The sequence below is a fragment of the Stegodyphus dumicola genome, chromosome 2 (assembly GCF_044657685.1).
Source record: "Stegodyphus dumicola isolate Sdum_Otavi_A_Nest chromosome 2, ASM4465768v1".
NCBI lineage: Eukaryota > Metazoa > Arthropoda > Arachnida > Araneae > Eresidae > Stegodyphus > Stegodyphus dumicola.
In genome coordinates, this window is record NC_140769.1 from 63,802,957 (window position 1) to 63,823,427 (window position 20,471).

The window sequence follows — 20,471 nt, forward strand, 5'->3', positions numbered from 1 at the left end:
GATCCATTTACATCAAGTGAAATCTGACAAGTTAATGATACAAACAGTAACGTTTACTGGTTGAATATGACGTATGTGTTTTTCAAAGTGAGCCTCCATATGGGCATTAAGGGGTAAACAGATATTAAGGGGTAAACAGGACATTTCAGTTTCAAATGAACAGCTATACTGCAAATACTACCAAAATATCAGATGTGGCATCCTCATACTTAAAAATCTAATTTTTTAAAATATCAAAACTTGTCCATCAACAAAAACTCTTTCTAAGCAGTAGAAATACATAAAAAAGTTTTTTTTTTTTAATGAAAAACCATAAATACCATCCAATTGATATCTACAAGTGCAATCACCAAGTTTAAATGCAATAAGTATAAAAATATTCATATATTAGAAAATGTTTTTATACGTTGAAACGTTTTACAGAAAAATGTTAATTTTGGTTATTTTATACAACTGTTAACAACAGCACCAAATTGCTTCCTTTTAGAAAAGAAGCATCTTAATTTTGCTAAAAAAAATACTATTTCCACAAAATATCACCACTACTATAGTACTGTATTATTATTTATGACCCCATGTACACACATTTTTATTACGAAGAAAGATACTTTCTGATTATACACATCTCCACAAAATTGCCAACTCATTGCCGACTATGAATCCATGGAAACAGTAACTTAGCTATCTTTAAGGCTTATAAATAAATGTTCTCTTTGTAAATAATAATAAAAAAAGCAATTTATAAGTAAAAAAAAATTAGTACGAATTAAGTCCTTATGACTGATATTTACATTTTTACAGCCAGTGGCTACTATTCAGAGAAACGATGATTAAATACAAAGCATGTAAATACACGTGTACGAACACATGTGGGATATGTACATGCAAAAGTTGTCTGTTGTCGCATACACATTAAAAAATATACCAAAAACACAGCAATTAAACTGCCATGCTGAAATCCATAGGGTAATCAGAAAGTACCTTAAGAAATAATAAACATGAAATAAACTAATTTTAATGCATAATTAATTTATTCATTAAATTACTGCACACAACAGTAGCAGACAACTTCTATATCCTTAACAGCCAATTCAAATGAGCAGTACAATATATTACATTTAGGAATAATAAACATCAGTTATTACAAGGTTCTTCTGATATTAATTTTAAATAACATTTGTAAAAAGGTAGTTTTAAGACATTGGAAGTATGAAAACATACACAAAGTACAGAATTTAGTCAATAATACTAAATTTTGTTACTTTACTGTAGGTCACAAGATGGCCATCACTGATACATAATGTTAATTAAATTATAAATGTAGCTATGCACACACAAAAGAGTAAGGGATATTAACAAAAATCAGTTTAAACAAGTGAAGTATTCCAAAAGTTTGAAAAACACTAAAGTGTATTTATTCCTAATGATGCAACTTCCTTCTCATTGCTATAAAATATGCTGTATAAAAAATATAACTTCTAGAACATTGTTATTGGTCAGTTCTTTCATATTTAATGAATATAAAACAGATGTTGACAGCAGTGGTAATGCATAATTAATATATTTTAAGCAGCAATATAAACTAAAAATTATGCTTTGTTTTTTGTTTTGTTGGGATGCACTTGGAAAATAAACAGTCATAAGGCAAATTAAATATTATAATTACTGATGCTCAAACATTAAAAAACAAATAATAATAGTTTTATAAAACTAGTAACTTACATTCCTACTTGACAGAATAAGTTAAATTTATTTACATATCTAGCCACACATTACAATTATGGATTTTAGAATTTATTTTTAAAAAACCATTCTTAAAAAAGGGAATTAAACTTTAATTACAAAATATGAGGTTCCTCTTATGAATATAATGACTTTAACCCCTTCGTGATGGGAAGCGCATATGCGCACTTATCGCAGTGGCCGGTAGTCTCTTTCATAAGTGTCTGTCCAGGACCGGAGGGTTTTTTGCTATTAAGCCTAAATCCATTAAATTACTAAAATATCAATGCATTGTTTAATAATGTTCTGTAGAGTATTTAAATGCCATATGCTTCATATTATATTTTTATAGATACTTTATTTACTTAAGTTATTTCTTGTTCAAATATACATTTTACACATTTTATTTTCATATTCGCAAAACTTTGTACAGTCAAAAGTCGTTAATTCGGACACCCATAATCCGGACCTCAAAGCTACAAACTTTCTGCGCATGTGTCGCTAAGCTAAAATTATCTAATTCAGTTATGTTGCAGATTGCATTGTTCCTTAATCTTCAAATTGGATTTGGCTTATTATTTTCTGCAGACTGTTAGAGCAATTTTATAAAAGTAAGCTTGAACTTTCGATTATGTCAAATAGAATTTCTGATATATATTTAAAAATATGTAAAGGATCTACAAAGCGAAAGTATGTTTCGAAGTCCTTTAAACAAAAAGTGGAATTGCTGCAAAAAATGGATAAAGGCATATCCTTTGTTTATCTAAACTTTAACGTTTGTTTATCTAAACTTTGTTTATCTTTAACGCAGCGGGTGCGCAATGAATTGGAAGTTGATCTGTCAGCACTATCCTTATCTTCAGGGCAGATGTTTTTATTTTATTTGGGTTATAAATCCTTATTAAATGTAGTATTTCATCTCGATGTACTCCGTCTTTGATATGATTAAATCAAATTCCTCGTCATTATAATTTGCTTCCGAGAGCGAAGAGTGACAGAGGTTATTGAAAACGAAAAAATTTCAATTGACAAATTAGTCGGTATTCTCGACACAGCAATTTTAGGACTTGAACAGCGGAACTTTGTAACTGAACAAGAAATTATGTCTGTTTATAGAATTAAAGAGAATGTATTATCACATAAAAAATGAAGCAACTTAAAACAACTTACATTGAAAGAAATGTTTAATAAAGTAAACAAATAAATATTAAGCTTTTTTTTTGTGTAAATTTTGATACCCTTTAGATCATAATTATTCTTTATTTCATAAATTACGGTTTCATATTTTTAATTTTATAATTTCTGCATGCCATCTTAACAGATTTAAACTGATGATCTATAAACCGGAAAAATCGATAATCCGGAATGGCCGAAGTCCCGACGAGTTCAGATTAACGACTTTTGACTGTAATAATTTGAATAGTGCTTCTGAAAATTATTTCTCAAAGAGAGCAATTTTTTTTATATATATATATTTTCATGTAAAGTAAAGGAAAAAGATATTTAAATGCTAATTTTAATATATATGATAGCTTATATAGCTGTCACAAAGCCCGCCATTCCGAAACATTCCTTTTCCCTTTATGTTTATATGATCAAAAACCACGTGTACCTAAATCATGCTACTCTCATTTTGAGTAGAAGGTCAAATCTACATGTATCTGAAACCATACGGACATGCAATGCAATCTTGAGCCAAAAGTTATAGTTTTTTAAGCTTTCCAAGACACTGGCACAAATGTGTGATGGTTGCGGGTGAACAAAAAAACACTGGCACACCAGCGTGTCAGCTGGGAAATGAGTGCGTTTCTTGCTGACACATATACGTACGTGACAGTCAGCATGAAAGAGTTAAGAAAACATTAACCTTTTAGTGAAGAACAAGATCACAAATTCTGATAATAGCAGTTTTAAGAAGAGAGTCATCTTGAAGAATACAGTTTGCCCTTGGGGGGGGATTAGTGATGAGGTAGGAACATAAACATATGAATAAGCAAATTTAAAACACCCTTGCTTTTAATCAAAAAAGTGGAACACTCCCATTTTAGAAATTATATATGACCAAATCTGATCATTGTTATCCGAAAGTAAAAACAAGTCCACTCATCAGTTCTTAGAACAAAAGCCAATAGTATAGCTATGAATTAATTCTGTTCATAAACTGACAAAAAAATACCAGATAAGTATTTCTTGGTAATAATTCTACACACAAATTAACTGATAAAAGAGCAGAGGCTTTTGAATATTTCAAACTGCTAAAAAAAATAGAACATGTCATTAGTAGAATTTTCGGTACTTCCGTATTATCACAACCACCTTGATAGAAATTAAAAAAATTACAGAATGCACCAAACTCTGGCAGCAATGCACATGAATATGCTTAAGACAATCATGTTCATAACAATCCTTCAGTCAAGCAACGATGTCATTTTTGTATGCGTTCTTTTTGTTGTATTCCAAGATCCAATGGTTTTCGTAGACAAATCATATATTTTATGCCTTCAACTAAGTTAAAATATCGCTTGTTAAATTTGCCAGCAATAGAAGAAACTACATTAAAATTTCTGCAGGAATACATTATTTTGCCACAAAATTGCTGACGAGAATGATGATGAGATGCATTTGATAGAAAACAGATGCTCAAAACCAAGTTTGTCCAATTTGCTGATTTTTAAGAGATGGATTTCTGAGAAAATATTAAGTTTTATTTTTTAAGTCATCATTTAATCTCTATTTAATGATTAATTTTTAATTCCTAAAGTTTGTTTCTTTTGATATGTTGATAATGTTTGACAACTTGCACTAAATATCAATAGTTTAGTTTATAATGACGAGGAATTTGATTTAAATCATATCAAAGACGGAGTACATCGACATGAAATACTACATTTAGTAAGGAATTATAAGCCAAATAAAATAAAAACATCAGCCCTGAAGATAAGGATAGTGCTAGATCAACTTCCAATTCAAAGCGAGCCGCAGCTGTCCCCCCCCCCATGGCAGAGCAGCGTGTAATTGATAAACAGATTTCGGAATGTTTAGAGAAACAAAGGATATGCCTTTATCCATTTTTTGCAGCAATTCCACTTTTTGTTTAATGGACTTCGAAACATACTTTCGCTTTGTAGATCCTTTACATATTAGTAAATATATATCGGAAATTCTATTTGACATAATCGAAAGTTCAAGCTTACTTTTATAAAATTGCTCTAACAGTCTGCAAAAAATAATAAGCCGGATCCAATTCGAAGATTAAGGAACAACGCAACCTGCAACATTAACTGAATTAGATAATTTTAGCTTAGCTTATACCGTCCGTTATACATTAAACGCGCATGCGTAAACGTATTATGCACATGCGCACATGCATATTCTCAGCCGTAAAGGCCTATGCGCAGAACGTTTGTAGCTTTGAGGTCCAGATTATAGATCATTCTGGATTATGGGTGTCCAAATTAACGACTTTTGACTGTATAGCACAATTTTACCTTTCCATTTTTCATTCGATTATATTACATTATGCTATTATGATAATATAATACAACAGTAATCATATACATGCAAGTTACCAATTTGGAAAGCAATTGCTATTTTCATACGATCTTTCAGTTAATCTTTCAAATACTGTAACATAATTTTATCTTTCCATGTTTAATCAAACCACATTACATTATGTTACTATAATAATATAATACAGCAACAGGTATATATATGCAAAGTACAAGTTCGGAAAAATGTTGCATTTCCTAGATATAAAATCTTTTAATCAATCTTCCATATCACAGCAATACATAACTCAATGATATAACTAATTCACTAACCTAGAAAAATATCAGCTAATTAGAACAAATATGCCTAGTCCCTGAGGAACTACTGTTTTCGTTTTGGCATTTTGCATTGAAATCTTGGTTGATCTTTACAATATGGTAACTGGTAGTTTGGCGACATTTTGGAGGCGATAAAGGTTACTACCTGGGACTTTGGTAATAATGTGAACAGTACTTACTTCCGATTACGCATTATTTTGTGTGGGGGAAATGAGAGATCATGGGATATGTCATGTGATATTAATGGACGAATTACGGTTCTTTAATCGGAAAAGGGGGGAATTTGGACAAGTATCTGTGGATGTATATTATTTTGTATTAAGCTTCATTGTGTGTTGTGTGAAGTAGGGTTGAATAATTTTGGGATTGTATGGCGCTGTCTAAAGTGAATTGTAGATGTGATAAAGAGAATTTTTTTTTTATCAAATTCGGAAAAAAAAATCGTTCATTAATTTCATTGAATCCATAATAAAAGTGTATCCACCATGTAAGGAAGATTCGGTTAGTTAGACTTTGTTAAGAATGTGAGTAGTATTCAGTTCTGATTACGCATTATTTTGTGTGAGGGAAATGAGAGATCATGGGATATGTTATGTGATATTAATGGACGAATTATTGTTCTTTAATCGGGAAAAAATCTGGCAATTTTGTATTTGGCTTTATTCTGTGTTGTGTGAAATAGTGTTTGTGAATTTTTGGATCCCATGGCCGTAACTAAAGTGAATTCGAAATGGGTATTTAGTGGTATTGAAAAGGGTAGTAATAAATGTTTCTTTAAGGTTGTGCGAGATAGAAATAAAGATGTTTTATTAAGTTATTTATTTTACCTGGTACCTTGCTGTGAAATATAAGTATGATTTTAAAGATCCTGAAACAGAAAGAAGGAAAGTTTATCGGACGCGTAATCAAGATTCTGAAGAAGATTAGATAAGTTAGTATTTTTAATTATTTGAGGATATTATTTTTTTGCATTGTTCTAAATGTAAGGTGGAAAGGAATTTGGTATTATTGGGAAAATTGTTATTAGCAATGATTTAGTTTAAAGTAATTAGGATTGTAAGGTAATTTTTATTAATTTAATGTATGTGCTCATTTATATTTTAAGTAGTGTTTTTGAATTTAATTATATTTTAATGAAATGATAGTTATTTTGTGAATTTTATGTTTGTAGGAATTTGGTATACGTTTTAGTTGAAGTGCATGGAAATAATTTAAATATTTGATATTAAGTATTTGTAATGCTTGAGGTATGAATTCGTTGGTGACGTGTATAATGTAATAGATGATTTAGGGGTAAAAGTTTTTGGATATTCTATTTATTTTATATGTGGAAATGTTGATATTTGTAAAGGGTAAATACTTTTTCGCGATCATGTAATTTCATATATGTTCTTTTTACCGGGTTTAAAGATTGAGAAAATTGTCATGTATTTTCGTGAAATTTTTTTAATTTATGAGAAAAAAGCAGTGTACATGGATATAGTGAAGAGTGTGCGCAATGCCATTTTTGTGCAATTCTGGGATGTTTTTTTAAGTAAAAATAAGTCGACGTGTACATGGTTTAGTGATATTTTAATGAAATGATAGTTATTTTGTGAATTTTATGCTTGTAGGAATTTGGTATATGTTTAAGTTGAAATAAACGTGCATGGAAATAATTTAAATATTTGATATTAAGTATTTGTAATGCTTGAGGTATGAATTCGTTGGTGATGTGTATAATGTAATAGATGATTTAGAGGTAAAAGTTTTTGGATATTCTATTTATTTTATATGTGGAAATGTTGATATTTGTAAAGGGTAAATATTTTTCGCGATCATGTAATTTCATATATGTTCGTTTTACCGGGTTTAAAGATTGAGAAAATTGTCATGTATTTTCGTGAAATTTTTCTAATTTATGAGAAAAAAGCAGTGTACATGGATATAGTGAAGAGTGTGCGCAATGCCATTTTTGTGCAATTCTGGGATGTTTTTTTAAGTAAAAATAAGTCGGCGTGTACATGGTTTATGTGTATGTGTTATTTTGAAAAACACGTAAGGAGTATGGTATTGTGCACTTTTTCCCAATTTTGCAGTGAATATTTGTCATGATTAAGCAGTTTTGTTTGATAAAATTTCTAGCATAAGTGTAATTCGGCTAGTAGATTGTTGGAAGAAGTGTTCAGTAGATAAAAAGAAAAGAAACATGTCTTTACTTCGTGAAGACAAAATGGCGGCGGGGAAAAAAAATAGAGGGTTGCTGTAGGAGAGTTGGTTGCCAAATTTTCGCCACAAAATCGCCAAGTTACCATAATGTAAAGATCAACCGAAATCTTTAAAAGACTGTATCACTTTTAAAACTACTGCCACTAAATATTATTGCCTTGTATTATATTTGAAGAAATTAAATAATAAAGAATCTGCATAAATGTATGTATTTTTCTTGCATTGTAATAAATCATGCAAGTAATCTTCTAATAAAATTTTACTAGTGCAATATTATTAATATACACAAAATTATATTTATTCTATTTTGTGGACTAAATGAGATACCATGGGACTTTTGAGAAAGACTAAAACTGAAAATGTATCTTAGGTCCAAAGGTACATAAGTCATTCATAATAAATTTTCAGGTATTTCTGTAAAACAAAAGTTTCTTTTCCTTAAAATTTTCCTAAGAAACTCAAAATGCCTCTTACGATACGATGGATCTTATCCATCAAAATATACAGTAATTAATATAAGCCATTTCTATATATTGCATACATCAAATATGACTCAATCATTTTTTCACATACATAGTTTAGCTTCTTAACTTACAAATGCTACATGGCTCTTGAAAAATATAGATGCCATCACACCAATTGCAAATACATACTTAAGTTAACGAACATGCTGTATTATACAAACATACTGTAACACGAGTAAAAAATTTACACAAAACATGATAAAATGAGTCAAAAGTGTGGGCTATACACCAAATATAAAGGTTCAATTTATAAAAGAAAAGAATTAAAAAGTAAATACTCTTTTTTTAATGACATTTATCTTTTGTAAGTTCAACTGCAAAAATATGCTGGTCATTTAAAAGTCTACACATACTGAATTAATAAATACCTACATCAGATACTTGACTGAAATATACTTAAAATGAACAAAATAGTTGCACACAATTCATTAATTACATGCTGCATAACTAGACACAGAATTTTTGACTAAACTTTCTATCATCTACACCATACTTTAATTTCAGAATGAGAAAACACAGATAAAAATCACTTACATATATCATACCAGTTAAATAAATTTCAGATATGAAGAATAACAAATAAATGCGCAATAACTCTAAAATAGTTATCTTATCATATCGATATGCTCTTTGTGCATGAAATTTATTTTCAAGAATTCTATATATTTAAGCTACTTTTCTGTTTTGCAGTAGCCACGCCTTTTTTTTTTTTTTGTGCATGTGAAAGAGAAGTCAAACACATGCTGAGACCCAATGATAGTGCCATCTGAGCTATTGTTGTGTATGTATGTATAAATTATTCGTATAGCTAAAAATAGTTTATAAGTAAACCTCCTCAAATGCATGGCAGGTGCATAATGGAAAAGTACCTTTTTTAATACATTTTAACATCTGTAATTTACCTTAAATTTAACAGAAAAATATTATGGTCATATTACCTAGATCACATGCAATACCAGAGGTGTAGCGTGCTGGGACAGCTGAAGAATTTCCGCCCCTTTTTGTGTGCCAAGAATGGAAAACATTTCATTTTAAAATTTTGTAACATCACTTTTGCCCCCCCCCCTGAATGCTGCTCCCAGTGACAGATGTCCCCTCTTGCCCCATCCCTAGCTACGCCACAGTGCAACACTAAAAATGTTCAGATACCTTCAGCAGATAGAAAATTACATAAAATAGTCCTATAAACCATTTATCATTTGATGATTTGATTATCAACATAAATATTTCTATGTTTTTATATAAAAAATAGACAATATAGTGCTTTAATGCATTCAATATTTACATACACAGCATATAAAATATGGCAGACTGCAATTAAGGAAAACAAATCTTTTCATATTTGCAGTTTATTTAAAATACAATTAAATAAACTTACCTAACACAAAACTGTAACTTAATTTTATTAAATTGTATTGTATATGTACTGTAGTTAATTTTACTGTAATTGCTCCACATATAAATACAAGCATAAGAAAAGAAATTCTAGATTTTGTAAAACATCAACATACAAGTTTTTTAAGTTTACTCAGCATTTCAACTTTGAAATGGTATTTGCAACTTACTGCAGAAATATTTATATAAACAGTAAGAAAACAACATTAATTTCACAGGAAAAATGATATTACATAAAAATGTGAAACTTAGTTTAACTTAGTTTTTCATTGAATTTAAATGAAATTATGTAAAACTTTTATTTTAAAAATCTTAATTCACCCTGAAAACACCTACTGTATCTAAAGAAAAGAGTTATGAAAATAAACCATAATAAAAATTAACCATTATTTCTAAATAATACTAAACATTTCTAATACTTATTTAATACAACGAAGTTCCAACACTTAATAAGAGAAATCCAAAAAATATTTTTTTTAAAAAATGACTATCTGAAGAGTATAACATCTGTTTATAATAGCTACAAAACAGTATATACCACACACGATACACGAAATCAAACAATCATAATGTAAACTGAAGCCGGCCTCGGACTGACAAAACAAAACTTAAAAACATATCAAAAAGTATTAAATTTAAACAGAATAATCATAAAAATGTCGTTAAAATTAAAAGACAAGAATTATTAATTAAAATAGCAGTCTGCAAAATTTTCGACCACCCATAGTACTTTACTTCAACGTAATATAATATCAAAAATTCTCTACAAAACAAAAACAAAACATTTATACACAAACGCGCGAGATTAATTTTAGGCACGCGAAAGTCATGTTGCCATCATACTTTCAATATAGTTGGATGAAATTCAAAGGTTAGAAATCAAGGAGGCAATAAGATCGTATTTTATTCCCAAGTGTCAAGATGTTTTTACTCGGCTTCTGATAGCAATCTGGAAGAAAAAGAAAGAAGAAGAATGTAGTAGGAGGTGTGGGAGGGGGAGAGGAAAGAGAGTCAGGTCCGCACTAGCAGGGGGTAATTACAAGATATAGCAACGAGTGAACGATCCCAGAGTCAATTTGGCGTGAATAAGTTAATTTAGGTTGTAATTCTTATGTGAGTAGAATGTCACATAGGTACCGATGTTTTCCACGGGGATGCGGGGAATGTCTGAAAGTGCTAATAAGGCTATTACTGTGGGTTTGTACTGAATGAAAGAAGTTGAATATACTTGTATAATTCTAATAATTTCTTAGAATATAAAAGGTAAAAAGGACTTACCTTTTATTCGATCATCTTTCTTCTCCAAAGGATATCCGGGAGTATTTTTCCTAAGTACATCTACACACTACTCACAGAGAAAGGGAGGCTTCTAAGATAATAAGATGTTTAATTTACATCACAGCACTAAACTAAAATATATATATATACAGAAAGATAAGGATTACATGTTTCACTCAAACGTCCATCACGAGTTCTCAAAGTTCAACTAAAAAGTTCTGATTTAGTTTTTGCTGTGCGCATGCGCAAATCACGTGGTTGTCGGTGAGAGTTTCAATATACTCCCACCTTTAAATTTGCTGAAAAATCAAATTTAAAACTGTAACCTTTGAACAGGCTTTACCATTCGACCACTTCTTGTAGTCATCGATGGAATCTTTTCGCTATTAAGATCTTGAGGCAAGTCGTTACGAATATCAGGATCGCAGTAAGTCTCTGTTTAATCAGAAGAACTGCTTGCCACATTTCTAAATCTAGACTGTTCATCTGATGATGTTATCTCCAAAGGATACAAACGCTTGGTTGGTCGCAAAACTTCTTCAAGCTTAGTCTTGACCTTAACTAAACGCACATGTCTATCCCGAGATTTGAAAATCTCGGTTACTTTCGCCAATAACCAGTCTGTTCGCTTCTTATTATCATCGGACACTAAAACAAGATCTCCTATTTTCAAAGGTTGTGAAGCTTTTACATGTTCATAATTTTGCCGTAACTGTCCGAGATATTCGATTCGAAATCTTTTACGTATATCTTGTAAAAGTTTTTGTCGATAAATAAGCCTTTTGTTTAAAGATTTCGCGTCTATATTATCCAGATCAGGAACTCCAATTTGTCGAATCTCATGGAGAAACATGGAAGGTGTGATCGGAGATAAATCTTCAACATCTTCCGAGAGTAACGTCAATGGACGATTATTCATTATTGCTTCACAGTCACACAAAATTGTTATAATTTCTCTATGATTCAGAGATGATAGTCCTAAAACTTTGCGAAGGATTCTTTTCAGGACTCCTATTAATCGCTCCCACCATCCTCCCCACCAGGGAGCTGATGGCGGAAGAAATTTCCGTGTTATCCTGTGGATACTAGCTTGTTCTAAGATTTTATCCCAATTTAAGCTTTTGAATAATCTATCACTTCCTTTGAAATTCGTTCCATTGTTGGAATAGATGGTGTGGGGTCTTCCACGTCGAGCAATGAAACGTCTCAGCGCTTGCAGAAAACTTTCAGTTGATAGCGAGAAAATCAATTCCAAATGTACTGCGCGAAAAGCAGCACAGGTAAAAATCACTATCCATGATTTTTGATTTCCCTTCAATATCAACGGTCCAGTCAAGTCAACACCTACAATCTCAAAGACTGCTGCTTCTCTTACTCGGTCTTCAAGGAGAGGAGCAATGGGTGTTTTCGAAGAACTAGTATCGAACCTCTGACATACAACATAGCTTCTTATGACTTTCTTGACAGTCTTTCGTGTTTTCAAAATCCAATATTGTTCTGGTAAAGCGGATATTAAAAATTGTACTCCTGCATGATTGTTCATTTCATGTTTAGCTCTAATTAATTTTACTACAATAGGATGATCTGAAGGAAGAATAATAGGAAATCGAAAATGTTCTGTATCATCTCTTCTCAGAATTCTGGTTTTAACCCTAAGGATTCCGTTAGAATCAATCATTGGTTGAAGTACACGTAATCTTTTGTTATCTAATCCAGAAAATGATTCACTCTGCACTAATCTCAAAAGAGTTAATTCGGCTCCTTTAATTTCTTCCGCTGTAATTGTTCCAAAAGTTCTTTCATTAGGACTTAGTCTGACATTTTTAACAAAACGGAAGATCCAAGATGTTATCTTTAGAATGGTATTGTACGAAGAAATCTTATCAAAATTAACTTCAGTCATAGCATTCGAATTAACTGCAGAAATTATTGTCTTCTTTCTTTCAGCATTTATAATGTCAAAATTCGGAACAATTTCAGAGGTAGACCATTTTTCTGGATCATTTCTCAACCAATCGGGATCCTCCCACCATTTCGATTTCACTAAGGTTTCCGGACTGCATCCTCAGGAAGGGAGGTCCGCTGGATTTAGCGTTCCAGGAATATAATCCCAGTCGTTGGAACTACTTAGAGTACGGATTTCTTTCACTCTATTGTGAACGAAAACGGCCCAGTTTTTATTCTTTTTTATCCAAAATAATGCATTCATAGAATCACTCCAATAATAAATAGGCAAGCTTTTTAGTCTCAAATCTTCCTTAACACGATGTGCCAGTCTAGCACCAATCGTACAAGGTAAGAGCTCTAGTCGTGGTATGGAAATCGGCTTGATAAGTGCCACTCTGGATCGAGCTGAGATGAGCTGACATGTAATGGAATTTTCATTACAGTTTCGCATAAATATGCATGTGGCATAAGCAGATTTACTCGCGTCACAAAATACGTGTAAAGATACATCGGAAATTCTTTCGAAGTCAGCAAAAATTCTTCTGGGTATAGCTATTTTTTCCACATTGTGCAATTTATTTTTCCAGCTTTCGAATTTATCAGAAATGCTTTTAGGTAAATTGTTATCCCATGAAATCTTCTGTTTCCAACATTCTTGAAGCATTAGCTTAGGAATCAGAGTAACAGGAGCTGTAAACCCAATCGGGTCAAAAATCCTGTGTACTATTGACAATATATTCCTTTTGCTGACAGGCTGTTTCACAGAACTATCTTTAACCCTTTAACTGCTTAAGACGTGTTTAAACGTTTTTGGAGTTTCTTTAAAAATGCTTAAGACGTCTTTACACGAATTTCAAATCGCACGAAAAATGCTTAAGACGTGTATACACGAAACCCGAATTTCGCGAAGATTGCTTAAGACGTGTTTAGACGACGCGATCTGGTCTTCCTTCCCCTACCTTTCTGCAGGCGGCTGTCAGTTGACACAAAAGTCTTAATAGGGTGTGAAGTCTGTTTGAAAAGAACACTTTACGGATAAGTCCTGAGAATGAAGAATCATTGTCAGAGAGCAGGTGTGCATTATCTTTCCAACGACTGCAAGCTTTTGAATGAAGATAAATCGTTTTACAACAGTTTGCCTTGTGGTTATTTATACAAATGAAAGTTAAACAGAATCGCTCGTTGTTATAATACATTACCTAAATTTAGAAGAAACAGGAAAAAGTAACAATTGTAACGTAAGACGTACTTTTTAATAAACCATATATTATACAATGTATTAAAAGTTGACTACAACATCAAGAACAGGATAAAATATAAAATTCTGCAAACTATCTTGTTTGCCCTCGTATTTCAAGTGCGGGTGTTTCTAATGGTATATTTTTCCTTTTTACATTTTGAAATGTTAAAAATGTGCTTTCAGTGTGCCTGATTTTTGTATTCGAATATGTGGCTGTGTGTTCCTTGTAAACGCGAACTGACATATAAAAATTTCTTGGATGTCGAAAGGAAGATATTCTACTCGAAAACTTCAATTAAATCGAATAAATTCATATGCCGCAGGAATTTCTAGAAATATTTGTTTTTAAAAATTTTATTATTAAGATTTAAAATACAAATTAGTTTTAAAATCTAGGGAAAAAATATGCAATTCTTGGAACTTTTTTGGAAAGAAATCTACCGGTATAAAATCGCTTAAAATTAATGGAGTGTAAGTTAAGTAAAACAGTTAGTTTATAGAAGAGTTACATATACTGAGCACAAAAATTAGTCAGAGGAACAATTAGCTAACGAATTAAATTAATTACATTAAAAGAATTTTGTTAGAAAATAACCTCTCCAAATGTCAGTGCTGATAGCAGCACTACGAATGAAAATTATTAAATTCCTAACTTAATTAATCCGTTGGTACTCAATAATTGTGACCTACCAGCGGCCGATCAGTAAACGTCGCTGAACACTGGTAGTTCGGTCCGAGGTTCGAATTCCGCGAACGGGCTGGCTGCTAGGGCGTTTTCGCGATTTTCCCCACGTGTAACGTGTATACGAGCCAGTATCCCTTAGAAAGTCCTCAACGAAGGCATCCCTCCTCTTAGGCAGATAGCCCTCGAGGCTTTGCCGTAATCACATAAAACCAAACCAAATTAAAATCCAATAACTATGTGTTCGCGATGCTAGCTACATGGCAGTTTTCGTGGATTTTTGCTGCCTATATTTAACGCAAATATAAGCCAATCTCATTTAAAAAGTCCTTCACGAAGACGTGCTCTGACTGTGAGTCCTCGCTTGGGATTACGTTTGGACTGTTAGATTAATGACAAAGCTCGCAAAGTTCGATCTGTTTAAAGAGGGTATTCTTTCGTGAAAGACCTTCTAAGGGAAACTATCTCGTACCGGTGTTACATATAGGTAAATTTCACGAAAACGCAGATGTGGTGAGCCAGTTCACAGAGCTTTCAATCCAGGTCAAACTACCAAATAGTCCTCGTATATTTTGTCATGAGCTAAATAAAATAAAATAAGAAAAGTCACTTTATGCTATTGAAATGGCAATAACTTTGTATTATACAGGCTATCATTTTGCCTTTGTTATGAGATTTTGATCTTTTCCGTTATCCAAGCTAGCCCACAATGGAATACTGGTAGTTCTATCCGGGGTTCGAATCCCGGCGAAAGGCTAGCTACATGGATGCTTTCGTGTCTTTCTCATGTGTAACGTGTACACAAGCCGGCTCCCCTTAGAAAGTCCTCCACGAAGGCATCCTTTCCCTTATGTAAATAACTCTCGAGTGCTTTGCCATAATTAAATAAACCAAACGATTACAGCATAACATGCTTAAAATATTTTGTATTGAAAATTTTATGCAACAAAGTTGGTCCCCGTTAAATGAAATATGCTGTTTTTTTTTTTTTTTTTTTTTTTTTTTTTTTTTCTTTGCTTTTATAGCAATGTTCTTGTTTTCAGAATATGAAATGTCAATGAAACATTTTTAATAATGTATCATTCTGTTTTGTTTTTTGTTTAATGAAAAAATTAATTTAAGTAACAAATTTCTTATGTTTAGAAAAATTTTACCATTATCGAAATGAGTTACTGTCGAAGTGCATTTTCTTACTAGCGCATATATATATATATATTTTTTTTTCTCCTTTGAGAACACACAGACTCCCCGTGCACCACATATGTACAACACGGGGCTATTAACTAGAACATTAAAGGTTACATGTATAAATAAACATTAAAAAAATTACATGCATAAATAAAGCGAACAAAAGCAGAGAACAGCAGTCTGGACTTCACGAAAACAGATAAGTTCACTGGCCAAGTCACTCCGAACATTTTCAAAAGAGAAAATTGTTTCGCGCATGTTATCCTATAACTGAAAAGATAAAGAGAAATTTCTATAGGGAAATAAAGTTATTAATTTTAAATAAAAAATAAAGTTATTTGTAAATTAAATGTGTTTTGAGGCAAGAGTAAAAATAGGAGATATGCAATGAATTTAAAATAACGATGTATATAATAAGGATTTTGCCGACAGACATTCCCCGCGAAATTTGCTAAAATTTTCTATATGTAGAATTAATGCATATTCCGCTTAATATTAGAATTCAGTGATATGACACCTCACTTTATCAGTGTAATTATGTGTTATATCGAGATTTAGTTATGTCCGATACAAGCATTTTATTTTTGTTTTATAAATCTGGTTCGTTTACTGATATTATGTTTATTAAATACGATTTATCAGGTTTTCAAATTCTATCAGAGCCCAATAATGGCCCACCTAGCTAAGACCGCTGATTACTACTAATTCCACTCGCACTGAAACCAAAACGAACAAATTGGCTGCATGGTTGGGTTTCATAGTTTTTCCCATGGATATGAGTCACATGGATATGAGTGAGTTTTACTTAGAAAGCCTACCACGGCGACTTGTCTATCCTTAGACAGACATATCCCGTTTGCTTTGCCATATTCAAATAATCGGACAACATTTGACAACAAAGGCTAATAAATGCATATACCGAAATAAAATAAATTTAAACGCATATTACAAAAATAAAATAAATGCATATAACGTAAAAAGTGATATCACAACAAATTTTTAATTATTTTAATACACTAATTCCTAAATTGCATTATTTTCAAATTTTATTTCATTTTTATGTATGGATTACTGTATATTTTATATGTTCGAAAGTGCGATTGTTTGGTAAATTAAGACAACTTAGTAAATTAGGCATTAAATAAATCTAATTTGAAAATACATGCATTTAGGTGAGATTTTCGTAACTTGAAAAACATTACTTGCAAAATAATCTCTACGAAAATATAATAATATTTTATCTTCCTACTTGATTCTGTGAAAAACAATTTAAATTAGCTTATTACTTTTTTTTTCTATATTGAAAACAACTTGATTTTTTAAAAAAATCTTGCTGTCAGAACGAAAGTATTTAGAAGTATAAAAGTGGTCTTTTTGAACACATGTTTCTGCGGTATTTCTTTACAGACGTAGATCAACAGATAAGAGGCCAACCCTTGATGTACGCATTGACAGATTTCACCACCAAAAGGCCTTTCCTCTAACATAGTGGACGCCACTTTTATCTTCTTTGTAATGTAGTATGGCCCTGTTTGTTCGAATAGCTTCTGAGAACCGTTCGCATTTGAATGCGTCCGAGCTTGAGTGACTGAAAGACTACTTATTCCCAAAGCTATTAGTCAGACACCAATAAAAATCTGTTGTCCGTATTTCTACTCTCTCTCTCTCTGTGAGTTCTTCAAATCCAGGAAAGGGTAATGCGTGCATTTGGGTGCATGTGAGAAAAAAAAATTCTATGCTTCATTTTGTATTACTTGTATAGTGAAACATTTCGAAAAACAGCTTTACAGCTGCAAAAAAACAGTTTTTCTCTGATGAATGAACTCAGCAGAAAACACGCTACTATTTTCTGTAATTCTCCCCCCCCCCCAACAAAAAGGATGTTCTTTTAAGTGAATTAAATTCTTATTGTGCTCTTATTACAATTTTCTAAATTTTTCTGTTCCCCTTTTCTTATAATACATAAGCAATTTTTTAAATATGCGTGACCCCTGAGCGCTAAGATCGTAAGCTCGTTAAAGACTGGTAATTTGAAGGAATTCAAATCTCAGCAAATGGGTTTATTGCAGGGGAGGTTTCTTCGTTTTTCCTCATGTGAACGAATACGAATTCTTTCCCTTTAAACGTCCTTTACGAGACGCAACTCCTTTTAGGATCTTCAAGTGCTGTGAACAATTCTAAACTAAATTTTTATGATATAAAATTTCATATAAATTTATTCTACTGCCACTTTTGTGTACATTATATTTATGAATACAAACCTAGGATTAATATTGAATACTACTGACATAATTGATGTTATGTTTACTACTGAAAATAATGTTAAAGCTAAAAACCAATTTGAACACTTTTTTACTTCCTTGTGCGAAGTAAAAAGGAAGTATTGTAATCGCGAAAAGTTTCAGGCAACATATTTCAACGAAAATATCCATTTTGACCGCTTTCGAATGCAACTTAACAATGTTTTTGCGTGATATCTGTACGTAAGGACAGAATAAAAGACTCTTTTCCTCCGAAAAAAATTATAAAACTGCTTTAAAATGAATTCTGAAGAGAATTTTTCGTGGCATCTGTACGAACGTATGTACGTATGTAAATCCATAACAAAAAACGAGTAACCTCAGAACGTTGAAATTTGTATATAGGACTACTATAACATGTAGATGTGCACCTCGTATTTTGGCTGCAATCGGCCGCACCAAACGTATATATGTTACCGTGAAAGACCGAAATTGGAGAATGTCGACTTTCACCGGAGAATATTAACATTCACCAAATACGTCGGTGAAAGATCGAATATTGCACTACATTCTTGTATATTCGGACCCTCACCGGTGTATGTCGAAAATCACAGATATGCTCTGGTGAAAGTCGAAAAGAGAGATCATAAAGTGCCATAATAGTTTAAGTTGTTGCAATAAATAAGATTTGAATCACATAATTTAGTAAGATTTTTATTACTATTATTTTATTTTCTCATTTAGAACGTACTGTATAATTAAGTAAGTTTTTAACTTCTATTATTTTCCTTTCTCATTTTGAATGTATTATGTGTTTTAGGTTCTCATGTTCTTAAATTATTATTTCAAGTTTCAAGTGCGTTTACTCGCGACTGAATTACGGAGAAGGAAATATAATATTGTTATATGTTCAACATTCACCATTAGTACATGGTGAATGTCGACATTGACCGGTGTAAGTCAGAAAAAAGAGGATTTGGAAAATATTTCGGACATACACCAAGAGACTATGTGAATGCTGACATTCACCGGTGAAAGTCGACATTCTCCAGATTTCGGTGTTTCACCGTAACATATTTTATATATTTATATATATATCCACTCTGTTACCCGGCCCCAGTAATCAGTTTCTTTACACTTATATGTTTGTAAATTGTACATTTTTTGCTTTAAAAATGATTGACTTATGTTGTTCTTATCTTCCGGTTAAGGTTTTTATGCCTTTAGTCAATCTCCATGCAATGTTTTTAGAATTATCAACAAATTTAAAGTTCTTTTAAGTGCCGCTAAGCCTAATAATTTTTTGATGGCGACCATTGCTTGTTTACGTTTGAAACAGCAGAGTAGTGGATTTGTTACCAATCTAGAGAAACGTAGCTTCTCAACAACAAAGATAACGCCTTCATTTATTATTGCGAATTAAATCATGCTTTCCTTTCTGGAATTTTTCGAAGAAATAAGTAATCAAGAAGAAAATACAGATATTTTGAGTTTTTATGTATTTTTGCATTGTCGCGAAGTGAGAACTGAATTAATTGAATGAGAAATAATCAATCGTCTGTGAAAAACTGTTTCTTTTTTGTTTTGTTTGCTTAATTGCTTTTATGCATCGTTCTAGCTTCATTATAGGATTTGAATAGAACACGAGGCAACAATTAGATAATTCTTTAAATGATATAAATTTTGTGCATTCTGTGTTATAATGTGAACGAAATATAATACTGTTAAGTGAATCTAGCGCCAGAGTGTCGCTATGGTAAACAAATAGAGTGAATTTTAAAGAATGCATTTATTCTATTGTGGTTTATGCGCTGTCGGCGAAGTAGATTTAATTCAATCCAATAAGTTTAAACGAAATGCAAGAAAAAATGCGTATAATTTAATATTCCGTACAAGGAAGTCATGTGGTGTACACATCAGATTTTTATAATAAGGTAACATGCGCTAAACAGTTTTGAATAGAAAGAAACCGCTCGCGCGCTATTGGGCTTTCTCAGCTTACGAAATATGTATTTTAAGTTGGTTATTTACATAACAGAAGAACAAAATACAGATTATAAATAGTGCATTTTACTGACAAAACTTTCTTTGAAAAAAAAAATAAAAGTACTGCAAAGAATAAGAGATATAGTTAACTTAACGGCGGCCGATAATCAGTGCTGGTGCATATGTTTTTGCAGAGAAAATCATTTTGCTCGTGCTGTCGTATAACAAAAAATA